Consider the following 23,773-nt stretch of genomic DNA (forward strand, 5'->3'; position numbering starts at 1 on the left):
AGCTTATGCAAAAGATTTCTTATGGAAGGCTAAACAAACTACTAGGTGTTACTAATGGAAGAAAATGCCAAAAATATGTGATATTCTTTATTGATGTAGCTGGGCTTTGCACTCGTTAAGCAATGCTCTGTATTATCTGTTCGTGGTTTGTGTTTATTTTATTTCCTGAGATCAGAAATACCTTGATAGCGTGCTGGGATTGTGTTTCTGGAGTGAATTCTATTGGTGAAAGGGAAATCCTAACCAGCATCACCATGTGCAGGTCTGCAGATGTTTTGGTGATGTTCCCTTCTGTGATACTGTCTTAGCTTTGAATGTGAGACACAAAGGGCAGAGCACCTTCTCAGTCATTTTGCTTTTAAGTAGTTTTGGTAGTTGAGGAGAGCTGTTCTAAAATGGTTCGGTTTTTTTGTTTTTAATTCCCTCTTTCAACTTATTTTCTTCAACTTAAGCACAAACACAAGAATCCCATGGGCGTCTCAAGGCTGTGGCTCTTTCCAGGCTATCTAGGATCAGTGATTGCAGTGTATGCAAGGTGCAGTCATTTTTTGTGTTTTGTTCTGTCTGCTGTTTGGCACGAGAGAGACTCCCCTGGCCCCCAACTGCTGCCAACAATTACAGTCACTTACTAGTCCCCAGCGGGAATAACTGTTTTCAGCCAATATTTACAGCCTGTTCTGTGCTGGAAGAATAGAGCTACTGCTGCTATTGTAAGTTGGAAATATAGGGAGGCTTCCTTTTGACTCTTCAGTAAGAAATAAGATGTAAAATACAGCTCTGATAGTGACTGTTAGCTTTGTTAGTTGCCCAAGAAGCACTGCAGAAGATGTTGCATAGCTGTAGGCATCCCCAGCTCCAACTAATTAGTGTCTCTGTGCTTTCTTTGGGGAGCAAGTGCTGATCTGTAAGTAACCGTGGTCATCTGGAGCTTGGTCTGAATGGATCCTCCATACAGTTGTACATCACAAAGCACAACTGAGGCCAGGGCTCCAGGAGGTGTTTTGTGAGCTGGTTGGTGAGGTGCTTCCGTGGGATGTGTCTCATCTGCAGCTTCTGTATGAAGGCAAGATCATAAACCAGTGATTGATGAGATAAACTCTTTAATTTGCTGAGTGCCCTTTATCTTATTTTAAGAGTTTCTCAAAAGAAAACAGCATGATTGTCTCACAGGACGTTGCAGTTACAGTATAATGATATCGTAATGTGTCAATATAAAGGTTTATTGTTTCCTGTCACTTAAACAGCATGGCACACTGGTGTTTTGCGGTCACCCATATCTTTTTAGCATCAGATCTGACCTCTTTTTTCACAGTCCTACCAAGGTTGCTGTTTTGTAGGAAGAAGAGTCATCAGCTTTTGGGAAGCTGGAAGTTCAAAGCAACCAGCAGTGAAAATTGAGGTCCTGCTGTCTCGGCAGTAGTGTGTTCCTACCTGAGGTGTGTGGAAGACCTTGGATGCTGTCTTGGCTTTGCAAGCTTACTGCCAGCAGCTAATTGCAGTGAAAAAGAGGCTTCTGATGTGGGTGTGCTCACAGCACTTAATTTTTTCTCTCTGTAGGTTAATTGTGGTTTTGCTGTGGGTTTCTGTTCCTTCAGTTTTTTTTCTCTACTGCAGGAGAGGAAAAAAAATGTACTGGTTGAGCCTGCTTCTGTAATGCATGGTTGCTTTCTGGATTGTACTTTCCCAATCTTCAGAAGAGTGCAAAAGAAGAGGGTATCAGTGTATGTGCTTTGAAATCCATTCATACCTCTAAAAGGGAAAATGTATGTACTCCTTACTGACCTGCACTCGTCGTATGGAGGATTTCCAAAGGCTGGATAGCTTTCAATAGGTTTGGTAGCATTTGTAGTTTATTACTTTCTAGCTTGCCAACAATAGGAAGAGTTAGTTGAGGTGAGAAAGATATAAACAAGGGAGGGAATGGGCTCTTCTCTGACAACGGAGGGGAGAGAAGCAGATAATGATGATTAGTTTATGGTCTGGGAGAGGTGGGAGCTAGAAAAGGAAGAAAAGTGGAGGTAGAGGTGAGGGAATGCATTCATTTCTTTTTCGGATAAGTGATTTTAGTCATAAGAAATGCTAATCCACGACTTTTCTCCCTTCATGAATTTATTTCAGCAGCCTAAGCCTATTCCTCAGGTTAGGAGTAACTCAAGGAAATAAAGGGGAATGGCTGTTCCTTACTGGCCTCTGTTGTTTGCATCTGGATGTGTTTAGCAGTCTCATTACATCAAGGTGATGTAATTGGGTAGGAGCTCGTTACTCCTTGATCTTGATAACACAACGCTGCAGCATGTTACCTACTGACACTGTGAGCTGTGTTGAGTGACTTGGTTTCTATAAGGAGCAGTCAGGCATTTTTGATGTCTTGGATCTTACTGCAGGCTGCTCTGTGGCCTGAAGCCTGACAATGGTTGTTTATTGGGCGCACCAGAAGGGAAGATAACTTGCAGAAGAGAGGATTGTTCCAAAGCCTGATCAGAGACTTTTACAGGAACCATGGGATGTCATAAGTGCTTAATCTTCCCTGCAGAAGCACTCTACTTCTTTGATTTACCTTTTTTAGCTTGAAATGCTGCTGTGTGGATGCTAAAAGCCCATGTTCCTAAAATAGAGTAGAATAAGCACTTCAGTGATGACTGCTTCAGGAGAGGAGAGGGAGAAGGTAACAACGTACAGCTAGCACATATCAGACACATCACTTAAGGCATCCAAAGACCTCAGATTCTGTCAGCACAAATGTGGCAGGGGGGCGGAGAGAGAACTAGTTCTAATGAACCAGCCTGTATGTTAGAGTTGCACTGGGTGTAGATGTTGGACCTGCAGAAGTGAGGGTGCTTCCAGCCAACTGAACTATGAAGAGTGTGCTCACAGATGCTCAGGATGCGTGAGGCGGGTCCAGGCTTCCATTAGCTTGCCTGCAACTGTTCTCCTGTACGATTGGCACATCCCTCAGGTCAGCTCTCCTTATGTGCTCACAATGCAGCTGCCTGAGCAGAAGGACTGGTACAGAGGTCTGCTACCTCTCAAAAAGGTGAATTCTTCCAATATCAACATTGATTTGAATGATGTTATCATAGCTTTTACATTAATGAGTGTTGTGCAGAAACTGCTTGTTGTTTTACCACATTGCCTAAATTACCAGCATACCTTGCAGCCTGATTTGGCTTGCTGAACATCCCCACATCTCCTCAGGTCACTGCTATCTGCACATTGGCCTATTCCCAGCTGGCAATGTGCTCGTAGGGCCTCTGAGGTTCCACTGCTGCTGATGTGCTGGGGACACATCTTGTAAATGAAACACAAAGTCTGTACAGCCATTTGTAGGCAAGTGGCTTCCAGCAGGCATGACCCCACAAAGCATGCAGGCCAACAATGAACCTGTGGATGTGTCATGGTGCATCTGTTATCCCTGTGTGGAGGTACAGGGCTGTTTTGGTGGCACCTCCTGGCTTTGGCTTCACCCAGTGAACGTATGGAGTGAGTAAAGCAATGTGAGCTTTGTTTATACATCAGGGGCTAAACTAGGCTGTGTTTATTAATACTGGGAATTTCAGTTGTGCCAGAACGCTTTGAAAATGCAATAGTGGACAGGGTAGCAGGCAGTAATCACTATTACATGATAGTTCTGTTCACTATGGCGTTCTGTTCACTTAGGGACGGCCAGCAGGAAGAAGGAGGTGATTGTCCCCCTCTGCTCAGCTCTTGTGATGCCCCATCTGCAGTACTGCATCCAGGCCTGGGGCCCCCAGCACAGGAAGAATGTGGAGCTCTTGGAGCAGGTCCAATGGAGGTCACTAAGATGGTCAGAGGGCTGGAGCAGCCCTCCTACGAGGAAAGGTTGAGGGAACTGGGCTTGTTTAGAGAAGGCTCTGGGGAGACCTCATTCTGGCCTTTCAGTACTTGAAGGGAACATATAAACAGGAGGGGGAACGGCTGTTTATGAGGGTGGACAGTGATAGGAAAAGGGGGAATGGTCTTAAACTGAGACAGGGGAGGTTGAGGTTGGATCTTAGGAGGAAGTTTTTCCCCCAGAGGGTGGTGACGCACTGGAACATATTGCCCAAGGAGGCTGTGGATGCCCCATCCCTGCAGGCATTCAAGGCCAGGCTGGATGTGGCTCTGGGCAGCCTGGGCTACTGGTTGGTGACCCTGCACATAGCAGGGGGTTGGAACTGGAAGATCACTGTGGTTCTTTTCAACCCAGGCCATTCTGTGATTCTATTGGTTAGTAATTGAAAGAGGCAGCTGCTGCTGGTGTGTGGCTTCAGCCAGGATGAATTAGGAATATGTGTGTAACTTGGTGGCTGGCCCTGGCTGTGGTTTCTTTGAGCAGGGATTTTCATTTCTCTTCCTTCTCTGGATGGCACTGTGGGCAGAGGTGTATGGGAGCCCTGGCTCTTGCTGGAGGAACACGCTGCAGCAGGAAGAGTAACACAAAATCAACCTTTTCCTTGTGCTTTCTGTGCTCTTTGCCATGCAAATGTGATGTTTAACCTTTGAAAACTTGCTGATAAGCTGCTATCAGCCAACGGTTAAAACAACAAACCCTCCCACCTTGCTGAGCTGGGATAGGAGCTTCTCAGGGCTTCAAGGCCCAGGTAGTTAAAGACCAGCAATAATCCGGGACCAGCAGCCAGAAAGGGACAAAGGTGACTGGAGAAGTTGGCTGCAGTTGCTGGCTTTGTGCTGTTCGTGCATCTTCCCTGTAAGTATTTATTCTGCACAAAATGATCTATTTTGAACTAGATGCCATCAGGAGAGCGCAAAGCCATGCTACAGCACTGAGCAGCATCTCTAACAGGTCTTAAAACCGGATGCAGGGAATGCAATCCGAGCTCTGCTGAATACAATGCAACAGTCACAGCTCTGCTTTCACCACTTGTAGGAGAATTTCAAAGCAAATAGTGTTCTGTTTGTTCAGTTCTTTAAATAAAATACATCTGTAGGGGATCATGTTTGAATCCAGATGCTCAGCATTCTGCTGGTATTTTGCTGGGATGAGAAGTAATAGGTTAAAAGAAATCCTTGGCTGATATGAAAGCGGGGAAAAAAAAATCTAATCACCAGGTGTGTTCTGTAATTGTTTCCAGATAGTTTGATTCTCTTTGTTGCATGTGAGCGGTTTTGTATTTGTTTTATTCATGTGATTGATTGATTACCAAGAGCATTGGCTTTGCAGACACATAGAATCTTCCAAGTGGAATCTGGAAGGCCGTGTGTTAAAAGCAGAGTGCTGTAAAGGCTGTAGTAAATCCCCATGCAGGAAGAGCAGCACTCACCTGGTGGCAGAAGACCTCAGGCCCCCAAAGCCTTTCTCTTCCAGAATAGCTTAAAACTTCTGCTTAAAACATCAGTTTTAAGCCTCAGATGGGCATATTTTTTGTGTGTGAGATTCAGCTATATATTCCAGTGGCATCCTGCCAGCTTCAGGCATCGTCACGCTCGTGTCTTTTAAGAATATCTCTCTGTTATAATGTGCTGTTTTAACCGTAATGTAATCAAATGCAATCTTTTCCTATTTTATGCGGTTTGGTTCTCAATTATGTATTACTGTTTCATCTGTAGTACCTATCTACTTGCAATCTGTTTTTCCTTAAGCAAGAAAACACATCTTTCTGTGCGTGTGTGTATATATATATGTGTGTGTGTATGTGTGCACATGAATGTACGTGTCCCATTCCTTTCCTTAAACTGTGGTTAAAATCTGATGGCTAGCTGGCTTTTGGGGCCATTGATTTAATGGAACCACTGAGTGAGTTCCTTACAAATTATGGCAAGCATCTATGTTTTCATGTGTAAATAGGTCTGCGGGTAGAAGCAATCTGTTTTAAGACCAATTAGTTCAGTCTTTGCCTTGTTTGGCAATTTCAAGGTCTTAATTATTTCTAATTTTATGAAGAGCTGGGCTAAGCCTTTCAGTCCTCTGGATTTTTATGGGGTGGGAAGAATATGCAGCAGGCTGAGAACTGGAAGACCCAGTTTCTTTGCTTGCATGGTTGTGATGGCAGGAGGGACGATGGTATGATGAGCTGCGTGTATGGTGGAGGACTGCAACAGCTTGTGCTTTTCCTAAGATCTCCTTGAGAACAGGGAAACAATTCGAAGCGTAGGTATAAGATTACGTGAGAGAAATCATTAATAGATTATCTTAGAGTGTGTTATTTTAAAATCCAATCCAGAATGAGATGTATGCATCGAACATGGAAAGCTTTGAGCTCTATTGTGGGAGCTGCTTTCTTAATTTAGGTTAACACTGTAACATAAAGGAACTATAGAGCGTGCTAAGGAAGGATGTGCTAAATGCGATGTCTTTCTGCTTCCAGCCTCCATCCTTTTTGAAAGTGCATACTTTATTTTGGCAGTTTGCTGCTGCATTTAAATGTACTATGTAGCATCAAGATGTGCTAATGGGATGTTTTGCACGGGTATTAGGAGCATTTAATTAAACGGATCTTTGTTCTATAGGATTCTGAAGTTCCTTATTGCTTTTCTTTCTAGAGAGAAGAATTCGCTGCTGGATTGTCTCGAGCATTACCTGTGGTGCAGCTTCAGGGAGCAGCTTGGTTTACCTGACTTGAAGAGTCTGATGTGCAGCAAGCCAAGGGGACATGGGCTTTCAGTGCACCTGGAAAAATGATCAGGTACCCACAGCTGTGTGTGCTTTAACTGTAGCAACGAGTCAGAAACTTGAGCAGGCACAAAACAATAAAGCACTCACTCCTACAGCTACCCATAAATTTTAGATGTGCTTTGCTTTTCAAAGGTGGGGTTGAGGTAAGCTTACCATCTTGTGTGATAGTACATCCACAGCCATGTCACTGCTAACCTCACTCTCCTGCAGTAGCTTAGTTGCAGGACATCTAATGGGTTCAGATGCAGTCTGTAGTGAACAGGAAGGGACAAGTAGACACACCAGTGAAATTCCATAAAACGCAGAGAGCAATGAATCACTTCCAAATTGAGAAGGAGGCTATAGGCTAAATAATGCTAGAACAAGATGCTTTTAGCTGTTTGTTTGTTTTCTAGCAACTGTTCACTATTTATAAAACTATGTCAAATGTTTATAGTAGTATCAAGCTTGACTGCTGGAGGTTACTGCTGTGCCATGGGCACGTGGATTTGCTGGCTTTCGCTGCTGATTTTATGTCTGATGTCTGTTGCCATAGGTAGTGCAGAGCTTGTGTGTCTCCCTTTCTGTCTGATGTTGCCCTTTGGCAAGTACCAGCTGCGATCGGGGGCTTTTTTTACTGTTGTGTTTTGTTTGTATTAAAAGAAGGTATCTAACATTTCAAATTGGGTGCAGAGCTGTATGTGAGAACTGCGAGAAGGAGCAGATTGTAACGTAATACTATAATCTTTTGGGAATTAAGCTTGGAGGGATATTGTTTAAAAAGAAGTTCTTGTTTTTTTTACAGATACTAGCTGAGAAATCATTTTGCCAAAGAAAGACATTCTCCCTTGATTTAAACTATATTTCATCGCAATGAGAGCAATTAGTTGCATAAACTCCCCTGCCCTTGCATCTTCACCAACAATCAGTTTCTTCACCAGCGCTGTGTCTCTTTATTGATCTCATTTTCTTCAGTTAATAGAAAAAGTGCTCTGGATTGGTGTGTAATATGCACAGTAGTGATGTCCTAGTGGAACAGGAGGTGCCTTAAGGACAAAAAGTGCCTCTTTGTGGAGGAATGTGAAGCCTAGTACGTCACAAGCAGTGGGGGAGAAAGTCAACCAGACATGCTCTAATCATGTAGCTTATTGTTGGTATTTTCCTGACACTGTCGGATTCTACATGAAAAGGATACAGACACTTTCTGCAAACCCTGCCTCTCTACTAAGTGGGATGTTGGGCTCTGAGAAGGCTTATATCTCTCAGCTTGAAGGGGATGTGTAGTCTCTGTTCTTACTCTCCTTGTGAAGTACTACAGGTTTTATATACTGCTATGACAAAACTGTCCTGGAATGTTGTGGGGTTGATGCTTCAGCTGCCATGTTTTGAGCATGACTGTCATTCTGTCTCTCATAGGCATCACTTGTGTTTACAAACATGTTACTCCTTTTCTCTGGATAGGTAAAATCCTGCGCTGTGCAAAGCTGATGGTTTGATTTAGATGAATGCTGGGACATTGCCTGACTTTTATGTGCCCCTTTGAGGGATGTTTTATTTTTGGCTGTCCCTTGGAGACAGCTCTATGGCTTAATTGAGAAAGCAAGTATTTAGTTTGCCATGCAGCACCTCCTGAGAGTGTCTTGCTTTGGGGTGGTACATGTGATTGATTCTGTGCTGTCCAGCATCACTCTTGAAAGCAAGAGTCAAGAACACCATTGCTGGACAAGTCTGACACTGAATCTAACTATTCTGAACCAAAAATCTGTTAAACCTGACTTCCAGTGTTTAAGGTATCATCACTCTTTGTAAAGCGAGTGATTCTGTGTTGTGATTCCTCAGACCAACCAAGAGGATCCTGGGGTCTGTGTGCAGCAGCAGCAGAAGAGAGGGAATGCCACAGGAAAGAAGAGAAGGAAAAAGAGCAGTGAGCTGTAAAGAAAGAGCTACCGAGAGCTTCATGGTGCTAGTCTGGGAGGAGGTTGATGAGTAGGTTTTATGTGTGTTAAGAGTATTTACATAGGGCTGATCAACGGTTCTCAAAGGAACTTTATCACAAAGCTACAGAGAACTGTTAATACCAAAAATAGTGCCTCATTCTAGCAGGCTCCAACTTACAAATGCTTGAATTCAGCTTTCTTAATGGGCTTTTGACATTTTTTTTTGTATTTTTTTTTTGCTATAAGTCTGAGTAATATTCCTCAAAGAGGTTGTATAACAGCAGCAGGGCTGGAGAGATTTAATTCAGCAAGACCTCATGCTGCAAAAGATCAGATTAATTTTTTAGCTTCTGGCTTTGCTGCAGAGCTTTCAGTATTTCGTTGTCTTCGTAGGAAGAGAGTCCTGCAAAGTTCCAAAAGATCATCCTGACCTTTTGGCTCCTCGTTTGCATTGCTGGGCAGTTCTTGGGAGGCATCCACTTATTTACCATCTAACACAGAAGGCAATGAGACTTCCCTGTGCTAGGGCTGTAGTCACCATCTACAAAGCTACTTTCAGTGGCTTAAGTAAACTTCTATTATTTGCAGCCTGAGTGCATAACTCCCCCTTCTCACCACAGAGGTGAAGATAAGGGCTTTTTGTGTGCATTTGGTTTAGTTTGCTCAGATGGAACAACCTCAGTCAGCCCACTCAGCCCTTAGGTCCCCTTGTCAGCTTTGCTCTCCTGGTGGTTCTGTGATGGATTCTGTTTCTTGGCAAGCCTCACCCCAAAATGGACTTTACCATAACTGAACAGACTGGTTACTTCCATTCTCTTGAACTTGTGCTGCTGTGACTGGATAAATTTGCCTTGCTTGTGACGACTTGATATTTGTAATTTGCACTCAGTCTGTGATCCTCTCTGTGTCCCCAAATCCTTCTCTACAGAACATCTGCTCAGCAGTTGTTGGTATATTTGTGCAAGTAGGTTTTACCCTCTGAACAGAACATCCTATATTGTTTCATTATTTCCTCAGTAGTTTCCTATTTATGCGTTGACAGATCAGTGCCTTTCTGTGGGAATAATGGAGGTGACAGGACTCTGCTTTCCTCACCATGTGTTCTCAGCCTGTGTTCTCAGGTCCCATGAGCCCAGCAGTGCTCTGCAGCTCCCAGCCTGGAACGGGATGGGTGGCTGTAACTTAGCCAGCCTTAAAAGCATCCCTTATGGCTGAGAACTGTACATTCTCATTACTTTTGCAGCATTGCTCACTGCTGGCAATTCTGTTAGTGTTAATTATTGCTATGGAAGACTTCATTTTGGAGCGATCTCTGGGAGAATCACTATTTCATGGCTGTTTCCCCATGCAAATGGTTCTGCTTTTCTCATGGGTCCTCTGCTAGGGATTTTTGCAAGTGACCCGAAAAGTGAAAAATAAGCAGAAAATGAGCATGTTTCCTTCTCTTTGATTTAGTTTTTGGTTAGGCATTAAAGATGGGGTGACTTTCTCAAAGCATTGTGTGTCTGTAGCCATCTCCAGCTCTCTGCTTTTAATCGTGAGCAGACCTGAAGGCCTCGCCACAGCTCAGGTCCTGTCAGATTGTGATTGTTCTCAGCTGTGTTTGCAGCTGGAATTCTCAGCTGGAATCTCCCCAGTCCTGAGATTTTGAAAGCCCAGAGATCTGCTGGTTTCTGTATGATTTCTGTTGCTCACCCCACCGCTGAAGTTCAGGGCATTTAGAAGAGGAATGTTTGCCTGCGGGGTTGGAGAGATTGAAGCATTTTGTACGTTTCAGAGCTTGACAATAAAGCATCCCTTTAGATATCCTATCTATGCAAACACTCAGGCTTTCAGCAGAGTGGATTTATAAGCGGCTTTGTATACATACAGTTATGAAATTAGCCTCTGAGTTACTTCAGCCTCTTCTCATTTTCTGCTTTCGCCATGGTGAGTGTGTGGCATTTGCTTTAGTTTTCCTGCTTCCCTTTGTGCCAGTGGAGGTGGGACACTGGGATGAATGGGTATTGCTCTGATGCAGCACAGCCATCCCTTACATCCAAAGATTGATATGTTTTTTTTAAGTATTATTATTTTTTCCTGAGGTCAACGTCAAGTTAACAAGGCCTACAAGCAGCAAGCTTATGGTATTTTTCTAACATTGGCCTAATATTGTTTTCAGCCTTCTGCATTTTCAATAGTTTCCCAGTTTGTTAAAATTGGAGGTCAGTGCATTGGGGTGCTTGTTAAATGAGTATCTTAAAACCAGGCTCAAATTAACATGATGTGTCAACTTTAAAGTGTACGGCATTTCTATTAGTTACTAATTGGCCTAGAAGTCCTTAATTACGCTATCTTTTTTCAAGTATAGTGAACAGGTACTTGTTAAAATACTTCTAGCTTTCCTTTTGCACCCATTTCCCCTGGCTTTGCCTGCTGTGTCTCCTAGGGGTCTATTTTGTTACACAGATATCCTTTCTAGCTGTGAATTTGTCACTGGTGCTCCCACGTGAACTTTGCTTTTATAGTAGCTTACATCCTTGTTGTATGTTATGCGTTTTGTTTCCTTCTGTTTTTGCTTTAATGTTGAATTAAACATAGGGTCGCGTTTGTGCATCTGATACTTCATAAGGAGTCTCCTGCTTTTGCCAGTGCTTGTGTCTGAATGAGGCATGGGGAAATTCTAACACTGATCCACTTGTAGTTAGTTACGCACCACTTGTGCAACAGAGGAGCTAATGGGTGTTACTGAAGTACATAACTGGTTGCAGCCCTCCTGTTTTCTAATGCTGTTTGACCACCAGTGTGATCTTTTCATGCTGGCAAGGCTGTAAAGCAGAACTTTGTGTTCTGGGAACAAGGAAGGCAGGACCCAAGTGTCCAGGTGGTGAGAAGTCGTGGCATGCAGACATCCCTTGGAGGAGATGTCATTGCCTTCACAGCACTGCTTCTCCTTTTGTGTCCTACTGCTTGACCTGCAGCTGTTGTATTGTCTGAGTAGAAACCTCGTGCTGTATATTTTTGTGAATTCTAGCTCTTAAAAAGTAGGTTTTCATTCATTAGATCTCCTCAGCAAAAGCTAATGCGTGCTTTCTTTGATCTTGAAAGTAGGTAATGAGAGATTTGCATTAATTTTCATTTTCTCTGGTCAGCTTTATAAAGCTCCATTCAAAAACTGAAGTCCTGAATCAAAGCTTAAATGATTGTGGCTGCCACTGCATTCGGAGCCCACTGATAGATCCATATCATAGCAGCCCTTTGGTTGGATTGATTGCATCCAGCTCCTGGGTACCACTGGAAGGTGAGGGTGTGCAGAGGGCTCCCATGCTTTACCTTCTGACTGTGCCACCCTGGCTGTATGCCGAGCCCCTGGCTCCCTATCAAAGACACTTAAACAAAAAGCCAACTAATAACCCTACTGTCTTACCACATGCAAACAACCACCCATCCCCTCATGTAAGTGCATTTTACGTAAGTACTCTCTGCGTGCGTGGTTCTGTCAGCCTTCAGGAAGGCTGTTCTCCCTCCATTGAAGTTAGTATCAGGGGGTGTAAAGGAGCACAGTCTTTGATTTCCAGACTCAGATCTACTTTGTTGTTGCACCCATCCCTAGTTGATTTTGGGATGTTACCTAGTTCCCATAGAAAAAGAGGGGAATGCCTCAGCCATCCTCTCAAAATGTGCCCCACAGGGTAAATGTCAGGGCATCCAATTCTGGCTTAGTTGCTTCCTACAGGCTAGGGTGGTGGGAATATGGAAATCCTGGCTGTTAATAATCTGGAAGCTGCACATTGTTGAGAAACAGTTCTCATCACGCTGATGAGTTCTGTTCCAAGATCATGGAATCATAGAACAGCTTGGGTAGGAAGGGGCCTTATAGTCTGCCCAGCCCCAACCCCTGCCGTGGGCTGCCTGCTCCCCACCAGCTCAGGCTGCCAGGGCCCCATCCAGCCTCTCCCTGAGCACCTCCAAGGATGTGGCAGCCACAGTTCTATAGGCAGCCTGTGCCAAATGGTGTAATTGCAGAGTATGCAGCTGAGGTTTTTTTTCCAGACCTTAATTCCTAGCTGTATTCATCTATCTGCTCCATCCCTCTTACCTCACAGATGCAAAACCAAGGTCAAGCTTGGCTCTGGGTAGAGAGAACACAAGTATTGAGGGACATGATATAGTGGGAAGTGATAGGTGGACAATTGGACTGGATGAGCTTGGAGGTCCTTTCCAACCTTAGTGATTCTATGATTCTACCATCAGTGAACTGGCGCTGCTCTTAGTGTCTCCAGAAGGACGCTGCCATCCACTTAGGCCTCCAACATGGCTCAGTGCCCTTGCATCTGGTGTGCAGAACTGAGGACGTGTGTTGGCACGGCTGTGGGATGGGATGAAGATGGCGGTGGGCTGCCGTGTGGCTGGAGCCCTGCTGTGCCTTCTGCTCCCTGCGCACGGCTGCACGTCTTCAACTTGGTGCACTTGGAGTTGTGCTTCTGAGCCTTTCTGACATTGGACGCTTGTCTGCCTGCTGTACGAATGTTTGGGGAGAGCTGAATGCGTGATTCTGTCTGTGCTCCTATTTGGATTTTGTTGGTGCCTTTGCATCACTTATCAAACACAAGCCTCCTATTGTTCTCCCTGCAGCTTCCTTCCAGTGCATGCTTATATTTCATTATCTTAATAATAATACCCAGGGTTTGAAATCCTCAGAAAAAAAACAAACAAACAACAACAACAAAAAGAAAACCAAAAACCCCAACCCGAGAGATAACAAACTCCTTTTCTGATTCCTAAATGCACTCGATTCATAGAACAGATGGCTGCTATTCGATACGCTGCCGTCACCGAGCCGTGCGCAGGGGCAGCAGCTCGGCTCGGAGGCAGCAGAGGATGTCCTCGCCCGCTCCTTCCCCGGCATGGCAGCGCTGATGCCATTTTCCCCCCAGCCCCAGCGATGCACAGCCCGCTCCCTGCATCCCCTCCCCGCCTTGCTGGCGTGGGGCTGCTGGGCTCGTGCTGCCTGGATGTGGCAGGCAGGAGGTGGCCGGCGGTACCCGCGCGGATTGGCTGCCCCCTGCTCCCCAGCCAGCTCTGCCGAATCTCCAAACAGCCCCATTTCCATCCATTCATGAATCCGTGACGTCAGCACGCTTCTGTGCTCCGTTGCAGCAGGGCTGCAGGATTGTGTGGGTGGAATTTCCTTTTATTTTGCAACACTTCCTTTTTTTTTTGGCCTTTTTTTTTTTTTCCCTTTCTTTTTATTTTCTTTTTTTTTTTTCCCTCTTTTTTTTTTTATTTTTTTTCCTGCCTTCCATCTTTATTAAAGCCGGAAAATGGAGCAGCGCGTCGGCAGCCTTCATCCTGGTGAGTGTTTTGGAGAGGAAAGGTCTTGTTTTGAAGCGTGTGTGCTTGTGGGCTGTGTTTGATGATGGGCAGCGCTCCCGTTTCGCCATTTATCTGCAGAAGGACAGATGGATGCTGCGTTTGTGATGGGAGAGGGCTGAAAAACGATGCTGAGGGGCAGGGATGGGGGAACGGGAAAACCTGAATTCATCCATCCCCACGGTAACAGAGCCGGGAGCTGCCCTGTCCTTTTCGCTTCTCTGAGAGACATTTTTCAGTTACAATTCCGCACGTTTATCTTCTCGTGCCCCCCTTTTAAAGGGGAAGCAGGGAAAAGCGATAGAGAATGGACGTGCGTGGAACATGCAGGGAATGTCGGAAGTATTTCCCATGTGGACTAATGAAATGCTGCTTCTGTTGTGTCACGGTAGTGAATAATTTAAACGCGTTTTTGAAGCGATGGAGAGATGTCTTTTTAGCAGCCTGTTAGGAATTTTCCCTTTATTACAGCAAGCAGCAGCTCGTGCTGTCTGTGGCACCGAGAGCTCTCCCCTCTCCCCAATAAACCAGGAGCTGGGAGCAGCATTTGGGTTAAGGATCAGCTCACGAGGGGGGGCAAGGTTTGTCATATTCTTGCTCACCTGGCTGGGGCATGATGTCATGTTTTCTCCCATTGAAATGAGTGGAGCTGTTCTATAATATTATTTTTGGAGCCTGGAGGGGGGGTGGGGGGGGAGGGAGGCATCTGTGCTGCAATATCTTAATCATACCAAGCCAGATAGCTCTGTTTGGTAAATGAAAGATGGGCTATTTTAGGTTGATCCGGGGGAAAGATGACATCAGGTCTGTGCGTTTGGATAGATGGATTTTTGTCAATAGACAGTCTGTTCCAATGGGAGAAATGGGGAGAACTCGTGAGCGCTTGATTTTTGAAGGAGAACACATAGAAACATTTGAGAAGAGAAGGGAAATGAAGAGAGATGGAGCAGGTCTGGCTGCAGGTGTGGCCCTTCTCTCAGCACCTGCTGTGTTGTGGCAGGTAGATATCCTGCCATTAAAGTTGTTAGAGGCGTGCAAGTTTTCTGCTCCCGTCCTTTTTGCTGCGTGGCTTTTTGTTTCTAGGGCTGTGACCCTCTGAAGCTCCGTTTCTGTAGCGCACCGCTGCTGTGAAACTCAAACACACCATGTTTTGGTGGAGCAGGTTGCTCCTGCTCTTACACCACTTTTGTTCCTGGGCCCTCCGGGTCTTTGTAAGCAGGAGCAGCGCTGTCACTCACAGCTGTCTTTGTCCCCTGCTGCCTGATGGCTGCATCTATGGCCGGGATTCACTGTGACCCCCACGCCTGCAATTAGCCAACAGCTCCCAGCGCAGCGCATCTGGTGAGCATGCTCTGCTGTACGGTGTTAATGGGGGCGCGTTTTCCTCCCGTTGCTTTTTTAACCTTTTTCTTTTGTATTCCGTGCTAAGGAGTCTGTAAGTGCCTTATCTCTGATGGGTCAGCAAATCGAGTCGTGATTTGTTTGAGGATCTCTTCATAGGTAAGCTGTTTCACAATTGATAGTTATTAAAATACAGAGCTGTTCTGAGCAGGCAGGATAAAGGTTCTGTACTTTTTCCTGTTACATTCTTCTTTTTTTTGAATGACTGTGAACAAATATGAGAAGGTGCCTGAGCCTGGAGTTGTTTGGAACTGGTGCCTCTTTGGGGCTTCCTGCAGTTCAGTCATGGAAATAGTCATCATGTTTTTCAAAATGGGAGAATCTTATAAGCTTTTAGATATCTATATATAACAAAAATACAAGAGAGGAAGAGGTCTGACATCAGCCATACAGACAGATTGATGTTGGTGCAAACGCAGCCCTGCTGTGCAGGACGGGGTGGGCCGGGCAGTGCCCACAGCTCTGTTGAGCTCCCACCTGAAGTCCCAGCTGCGGAGGAGGATTGCAGAGGGCTGCTTCTGCACATCAGTGGATGAGTGTGAATTGAGGCAAATGCTGCCTCTATGTTTGCAGAAAGGAGGCAGCTCAGCAAGCTCTGGCCTGCTTAGGACACTTCTTTTCTCTCCTTATGCCCTGTGCAGGGGCTGGAGCTCCTGAAGGATGCTCTTGCTGTGACACTTCAGTGAATCTCTTTTGCTTCTTGCGGGGGAAAAGGGGGTGGGCAGTAAACATTTCACTGAAACCATGCACTGCTTTGGATTGGATAGCAAGCTGGCTACTATGGCAAGGTGGGCTGGAAGCAGAAACACTGTATGTGCTTGCTGTCATCCCTGTGAATACTCATTTTGACCTCCGTGTTCTTCCCCTGTTTACAACCTTAACCAAAATGTTGCATGCTGGAGTGGGCTTAAAGGCACTTGTGACAACTGGGGGTGGGCTGGGGTTAAGAAGGGATTTTTTCCATGGAATGTATGTGGTTCTGTAACTGTCTGTTGAACCTGTGATATTGTCCCTGCTGTTTATAGTGCAGGGTGAGGGGTGCCATGAGGAAAGAAAGGAGGCACAGACCCTTGTGAGGTAAGGAGGGAAGCCAGGCTTCCTCCAGCAGCAGGACTGTGAAGTATAGGTCTTGGGGTGGAGGTTTCCTTTGCTCCTGGGATGCCTGTCCTTTCCTGTCCCCTGCCCATCGCTTTGCAGCCTTCAGGTCTTATGAAGGACACGGAAAGCAGCAACAAAGACGCACAACTCGGAGCTTACCCCTGGAACATGCAACACCTGACCTCTGTCCTCATGGCCTGAGAAGATCCCCCTTCCTTTATCAGAGCTACCTAGCAGGGTGAGCCAGGAGCTGATGTTGCTTTGAAAGGTCCCTGCAGGATGCCAGGTTGCACACAGGGCCTGTGTGCTCTCCTCTGTGGTTCTGCAGCCCGTGACATTGTGTGTTGTATGTGCTGCCCTGATCGTGTTACCATCACAGACAGCTCTTGTGGCCGAAGAATAGGATCACACCTCTTGGGTGCTGCTCCAGCCCCTACGCCGTGTCAGTAAGATAGGCTTAATAGAGGCTCCTGAGCAGGCCATTGTGCTCGCTGCTCTGTTGAGGAGTAATCCTCTTTGCTTGTGGAAGTGCTGCGGTGCTCAGTGAGCGCAGCCGGGTGCTGCTGCTTCCCCTGGGAGCTGCCTGCTCCTCCAGGTGTGCTGCTCTCCCCATCGGGTGCCACCACTTGCAGTGATGATGGATGGGCAAAGCTCTGCACGTGCCCCAGTATTTGTTTTGTTTCCATCTGCAGCTGTTTACCTTAATGCTGGGTGTGAATCACGTAAGCTCCTAGTGCTGAGAAGGCTGTGTATAGTTTTTATGTCAAATATGCTTTGCAAATGTTGAATAATTCATATCTACTACAAAAATAATAACAAGTATGTGAGTGAATTTACCTGAGACCAGGCTGATGTCTCACATGAATTCAAGAGAGAGTTTGATTCAGTCATAGGATTCCTGAAAATAGCACTTGCGTATTGATCTTCATCCTCCAAGATCTCTCAGACATTAATTAATCTTAACACTGCTCCTTGGAGGAAAATACGATGTTCCTGTTCTATAAGGGAAATTACAAGGCACAGCCCACTGGTAGTACTTAGAAATCTTAGTGGCTTCACGTGGCAGTGCCAGAGAAGCTGTCAAGGGGTTCGTGAACTCTGAATTTCTCCTGGATTTTGTAGCTGTGAAATACTTGAACTTAAATCCTTTAATTTGTTATTGTTAATTAGTAATGCAACGTGGATCTTTAATGAGGTAGGAAAGTGCTAATTTCTGAAGGATGGAGAGAGGGAAATGGCCCTGAAACCTGTGACTGGCTTTTCAAAGGTGTTTTGTACCATCAAGGCAGCTATTAAGATAAAAGAGGTACAAACAGCATTCTAAACTTTGATCCAAGATGGACTCCAGTAGTAATTCAGTAGTATTAGAGGCTAATCAGAGTTATCCTGTTATGGCAGCTGAATGCTGCACAGCATCCTTGAACAGCTTGAGACACAGGGCATCAGTGGTCCGTTGGATGTTGAAGCAGCACACATAAAACCTTATTCTTTGAAGGATGCTTATAGCTTGGTACGTGCAAACAACCATACCAGGCATTGGAAATCATAGTATTGTTCAGGTCAGAAAAGACCTCTTAAGATCCAACCATCAACCTGTCACCATTGTGCTTGTTTGGTAAGGGAAAAGGGAGGGGGATGAAAGATGCCACCGTTCTTCTATAGTAAGGATACTGTAGGGACAGCAGGTATGGTTTCATGGCACCGCAGTGGAGTTAGAAACTCCTTTCCCATTTGATTGTCAAGATCACATGTAGAGTCCATGGGCATACGGAGTGAATTTCACATCATCACATTCAGGTCATTGTAACAGCACAGTATAGGGTGCTCCCTCCTTTGCCAGCCCTATTTGTGCCCCCCAGTCCTGTCCTCCCAGGACAGCTGGTTGGTAGTCATCCTTTTTTTCCAGAACTGTTGGCTTCAATTTAGAGCCACAGAGAAGGCCTGGCTGCTTTGCTATAGAAATATGTAGTACCAAAATCCTGCAGTGAATGTAAAAGTCATTATGCAACATCACTTATTTCCTATGGCATCAGATTATGCAATTTCTGAGCAGAAGAATGCAAAGCCCTGGAAGAACACAGCAGCATTTTAGGAGATCCAAAAATACCTCGTACAGGATAGAGGAAGCATTTATGTATGTAGTGCTGAAAATACAACAGTTATGTAAGCTGCTTATTTCATAAACCGTGCTTTGTGAAGCTGGTTAGCTAGCAGGTGAAACAGGAATCAATCCGGCTTCCACTGAAATCAGCTGGAGAGGTCTCCCTGAATATACAAGGCCAGGGTGGAGGTTGGCTCTTTGTCTGCCTTGTCCACACAGCTGACTGTTCATTTTGTATGTTCCTCGTGCCAAAAAGCAGAAGTGGCCGCCTGATTTCTTCTTCCAAATCAAGGACCTTCTTCTCCACCCCCCAAATCTGTGCTGTTATGGTGGTTGGTGTCTGTGGATTTAAAACATTCATTCCTATGCAGAGAGCCCAGTGCAGATGGACAGCCTGCGCAGTGATCGGTCAGCAGAGATCTTTAAGGTGTAGTGATGCCCTGTTCAATTTCTTTGGAGCAACTTGAGAAAAGAGGGTCTGGTTGATGCAACCGGTTGGGATTGTGATTGCTTAGCAGAGGTTCTTCAGCTGAGCAGCTATAGGATACCAGGCACACCCTTTCACAGACAAACAATTGGTTGCGTGACATGAAATAAGAGGAAGGATAAATAAAGTAATGTAGAAGAATTTACAGAGCAGTTGTCAGCTCTGGGTTCTGGAGGTTGCACTCCTTATACTCCTTGCATCTCGTGCTTCCTGTATCCAGGTCGTTTGGGATCATTCTGAAGCAAGAGCATTCACCAACAAAAGTAAGGCTCTCAGGGTAGGACCCAATGGACCTAGAGTACCAGATGGATCTCATAAACTTGGATGATAAAATGGCAGTCATAGTTAGTGCTGATGACATACAAATTTAATCTTAACATCCCAAATTAGGTTCCAAACTGGCTTTTTCTGCTCAGGAATGAGATCTTAAGGATGTAAGAGACCTGTGGGAGTTAGCTGAGCTTCTGGACCGGCACGTTAGGCAGCGCTGGAGAAATGGTTAGGAAAGAAATGAACAGCAAAAGCAGTTGTTACGTCACGGTACGTTTCTGTGGTGTGCCCACGCTGGGGATTCTCAGTGCTGTTTTACTCCTCCGCCACTCAGGTGATAGAGGAGAAGTGGGAAAGGTGTAGAGAGGTGATCAGAGATGCAGAACAACTTTCATGGGGTGAATGAGTGGGTGGAGTGGGATTTTTCAGGCTTGGAAATAGATGTTGGGTTGGAGGATGAGATGGTTCGTGAAATGGCAGCTGGCATGAAGAAGATAAAGGGTTCAGGTGTCGGGGAAGAGCTGGCTGTTTGAGGAGACTAACAAGCAGGTGAGGGGTGGGTGGTGCAAAGGATATGTGATGTTACCTTATGTAACCAACAGTGAAGCTACAAACCTTCCTACTGCAACATAGTAAATGGCAAAGTGTTCTCCTGTGAAAAATGGTCTGACACATTCACGCAGGAAAAACGTGTGGTGGGCTATAGAGTGGAAAAGCAGCACTGTGTGTCAGTGTGCACTGTGAGGAGACTGCCTGGGGTGTGCTACGGGGTTTCTGCCTGCCTGCAGATCCCTGTCTTGGTTCTCAGAGCAGGAAATGGAGATAGATGACTGTCATTCTGGTCTGGTCTGGGTTTTTTTCCTATAGTGTGGCCCAGGTGCTGCTTCTTTCAACCCCGACAGGCTGAGCTGGAATAGATGAGGTGCAAACCTCCAGCTGGCTCGAGGCACAGAACTCAAATGCAGTCATTCTGAATAATTCTTGGCTGGAATGCTGTACTATTTTTGTCATTGTCAGAAAGAGTTCAGAGCAGAAAGCGAGGCAGAGTTGTCTTTCCCACTGATGCAGTGACAGACAAAAGGATGTTACAACTGTAAAATCATTTTGCCAAAATGCTGAGCACCTATTTGGGAATAGACTGAGTATATTGAATAAAGGTGAGCGTTAATTAGCAGATGCAGGAGTTCAGGCTCAGTGTTGTGATGGTACATGTGGCACAGTTACACATCCAGGTCTCACCTGCTTAATGCCCATGGCTATGTTAAATACTCTGCTAAGTGCTTAGTATGACTGTAGTAAGAGAGCTGCAAACCCCAACACATGTAGCTCAGGAAATACCATGTCTGCCAACAGCAATCATCTCACGTTGAGATGGCATTCAAGTATTTACCAGAGAAAGGAACTAAAAGTGCACGGTTCGGTCTTGTTCTGCAGAAGGTACAGAAATCATGGAACATTTATCCGACAGCAAGAAATCACAGGGAAAAGGACAGGAGCAAAAACCAAAACCACAACGATGTGACAACATTTCTGTTTACCCAGGTAAATCTGCTGCTTCCTTGTAGAGCAAACAAGGGAACATGCATAAATGTGCTGAGATCAGAGCTGCTGCAGTGACAGTCAGGAAATCTCAGGTGGGTCAGATGAAGTGTTTTCAGCTGGTTTATCAGAAATGAGTGGTGTTTCGGCAATGTCATCGTTGTAGTACTTGAAAATAAGGCTGGGTTGTGGCAGAGTGGATATAAGTGGTGGTGTGGAGAGGAGTCCCCTCTGACCTTTGGGCTTGCCCCGTATCAGTCAGCCAGCTTCTGCCTTAATTAGTCCTTTAGTGTGCATCAGAGGATTGGCTTTACTTAGTGTAATGGATGTGCAATCGCAGAATGCTTTTGACTCTGTGATATGATGCTGTTTGAAGGAATCCAGTCCAGTGTTACTGGACGTGTGTGTGCACATGAGTACCATTAGGAAACTGAGGGGTGCTCGTTCTTCCCAGAAGAGGGGTGCTTTGCCCTGCTTGTGTTTGGGGATGGGGAGGTTTTGCTGAGAGAAAAGCTGTGCCAGCAAATGGAATCACTTACAAGAAGTTGGGATTATACAAAATTACTCTGAGCCTTAAATTCCTTTATAGACATAAAACAAATTTGCCTGCTGCAGAGTGCATGAACTCATCAAAATAGATTAAGTCAGAGGTTCTGCCTTCAAGTCTGCAGTTGCAGAAACACTTTGAGAAATGCGAGTACCATCAATATACACACAAACCCTCCTACACATGCACACGGCTCTCAGCTTTGGTTTGGAGGCTGTTACAGCATCCTTAAGTTAGGAGAATGCCACTTGCTTGTGTTCTTCGGCGTAGAAGCTAAGGAGACACAGATCATAAACATCCCTGACTACGTGGTGCTTATACAGTGGTGTATGCTATACGGTGTGAGATGTGTGCAAAGGAAGCTGTTCTTTGTCTGCATAGTCTACCAAAGTAAAGCATTCTGAAGTCAGAATGCTGCAGACAGAGGTAGCAGTAAAAGCCTGGCTTTTCTTAGCTAGTATTTTGTGTTTATTAGGCGTGTGGTTCTTCGAGACGTTATCACCTCAGTTCTTGTTTTGGCTCTTACTGTGGGGTTTCTTGCAGGTGAAATGCGGACTGTTTCATTCATACTGCTGAACGTGCTGTGTTACAGTGAGCAGCTTCCTCTGTAGGGACATTGGTCACACTGTTGCTTAAGGATTCACTTGTCCCTGTCAGGTTGCTGGGAGTTGGTGGTGCCCAGAAGTGCTGAGCCGGAGCTGGTTTGGAATTTTTCTGAAGTTCTCTTCAGGTTTGAAACTTCTCCTTTTCTTTCTTTGTGACAACAGCAAAACCTGTCATCGTGTAACGTCTGTGAGCAGCAGACATGCTGCTGCTGGTACCCTGCAGCGCCCACACCAAGCAGGCAGTCATTGTAATGCTGCTCGTGGATAGGTCTGGACTAACCAGCTCTGGAGGGTTATGTGCAAGTTTAGGTCAGCTCCTTTACTGGCATGGACTGTGGTGCAACTTCGGCCCCACTTCCTATGTTGCGTTCTCCTGAAGAATTATGCTTACAACCAGAATGACGTCACAGAATGATGGAATGGCCCAGGCTGGAAGGGACCTGAAGGATCATGAATCTCCAACCCTCCCACCACAGGCAGGGCCAACAACCTCTGCATTTAAGACCAGACCAGGCTGCCCAGGGCCCCATCCAACCTGGCCTTGAACACCTCCAGGGATGGGGCATCCACAGCCTCTCTGGGCAGCTGTTCCAGCACTTTGCCACTCTCTTGGTAAAGAACTTCCGTCTGACAAAGCCTTGATGTGTACCCTTATGATCAGGTGGAAACACAGGGAAGAGGAGGCGATGTAGAGCAGTCTCCTGGCTGTTCCCATTCACTGCTTTCCCTGCTGAAGTGGGACTGAAGCCCAGAGCACGAGCTTTTCATACACCGAGCTGAAGTTCTTATCTTTCATCTCTGTAATGACCTCATCTTGAGAAGTTATGGCTCTGAGCTGTTCCCTTTTGATTGGCTGCATGCACCTGGCCACCTCGTTCTTCCTTTCAGTGCCTGTTTGCAGAGCTCAGGACTTTGTACCCCGTGTAACTGATCTCACCTCTTAACAAAGTAGTTTCACTCACTGCTGTTTTTCCCCCTTCTTAATTTTATGTGCAATATAAAAGTGGACTTTATTCTGTTCCAGACTACATGTGCCTAGTGGCTTGTGATGCAGGGTCGGAGGCTGGCATTTCAGAGGTGGCTCTTGCCCACGGAAGGCACTGGGCAGTGAGCAGCCAGTGTAGCATGGGGTGACTTGGGCTGTCCCCCCGGATTGGTGGCACAGAGCTGGTATGTGGAAATAGGACTTGTGATGGATCATGTAGCAAGAGAAGAGAGATGGGAGGGCACTGAAAAAGGGGCACTGTCTCTTGAGTGGGTGTGCAGATTTAGCTGAAGGACTGTGATGGTCACCACTTGTGGCTTGGGGGGAGCAGGTACCAACCATCCCTTGGTGGATTCAGAACACTGTGTCATAGAATCACAGAATCGCAGGGATTGGAAGGGACCTGTGGAGATCCCTCAGTCCAACCCCCTTCTCAAGCAGGTTCCCTATGGTATGTCATACAGGAAAGTGTCCAGTAGGGCTGGAGTGTCTCCAGAGAAAGAAACTCCCCCACCTCTCTGGGCAGCCTGTTCCAGTGCTTTGTCACTCTTGTCAGTAAAGAAGTTCTTCTTTGTTCTTTCTTTTGCTAATGCCTCTTCTCAGAGGTTTGCAGAGTTATCCTGGGTTTGTGAGCTGCACCAGACTCAGGGCCATTGGTGGCACTCAGTCTATAACTGGGCAACTCCTGGGGATCATCTTCAGTCTGATGCAGGCTGTGCTTTGAAGTGGCACAGTTCTGACTTTCAGATGTTTGTGTAACACTATTGCTGTGTGTTGTCCCGGACACTGAGGGTACTGTGTGAGCAGAGGTTCTGGAGGAATCATTTATTTGCTTTTT

At 45.7% G+C, this 23,773-nt stretch overlaps 1 protein-coding gene across 5 annotated transcripts in view; it reads left to right on the forward strand.

Annotated features, from left to right (window-relative positions):
* MAP3K13 (mitogen-activated protein kinase kinase kinase 13) overlaps window positions 1-23,773 on the forward strand; it is a 67,289-nt gene that overhangs the window by 15,505 nt on the left and 28,011 nt on the right. For 2 of the 5 annotated variants that reach the window (XM_072344156.1, XM_072344152.1), the window contains exon 3: window positions 6,502-6,644. The gene's annotated coding sequence lies outside the window, so the exon portion shown is untranslated. Of the gene's footprint in view, window positions 1-6,501; window positions 6,645-13,371; window positions 13,885-15,169; window positions 15,244-15,315; window positions 15,403-23,773 lie in introns of those variants that run through there. The other 3 variants (XM_072344153.1, XM_072344157.1, XM_072344154.1) reach the window with 3 other exon arrangements.

The sequence above is a fragment of the Excalfactoria chinensis genome, chromosome 9, assembly GCF_039878825.1.
Source record: "Excalfactoria chinensis isolate bCotChi1 chromosome 9, bCotChi1.hap2, whole genome shotgun sequence".
Taxonomy (NCBI): Eukaryota; Metazoa; Chordata; class Aves; order Galliformes; family Phasianidae; genus Excalfactoria; species Excalfactoria chinensis.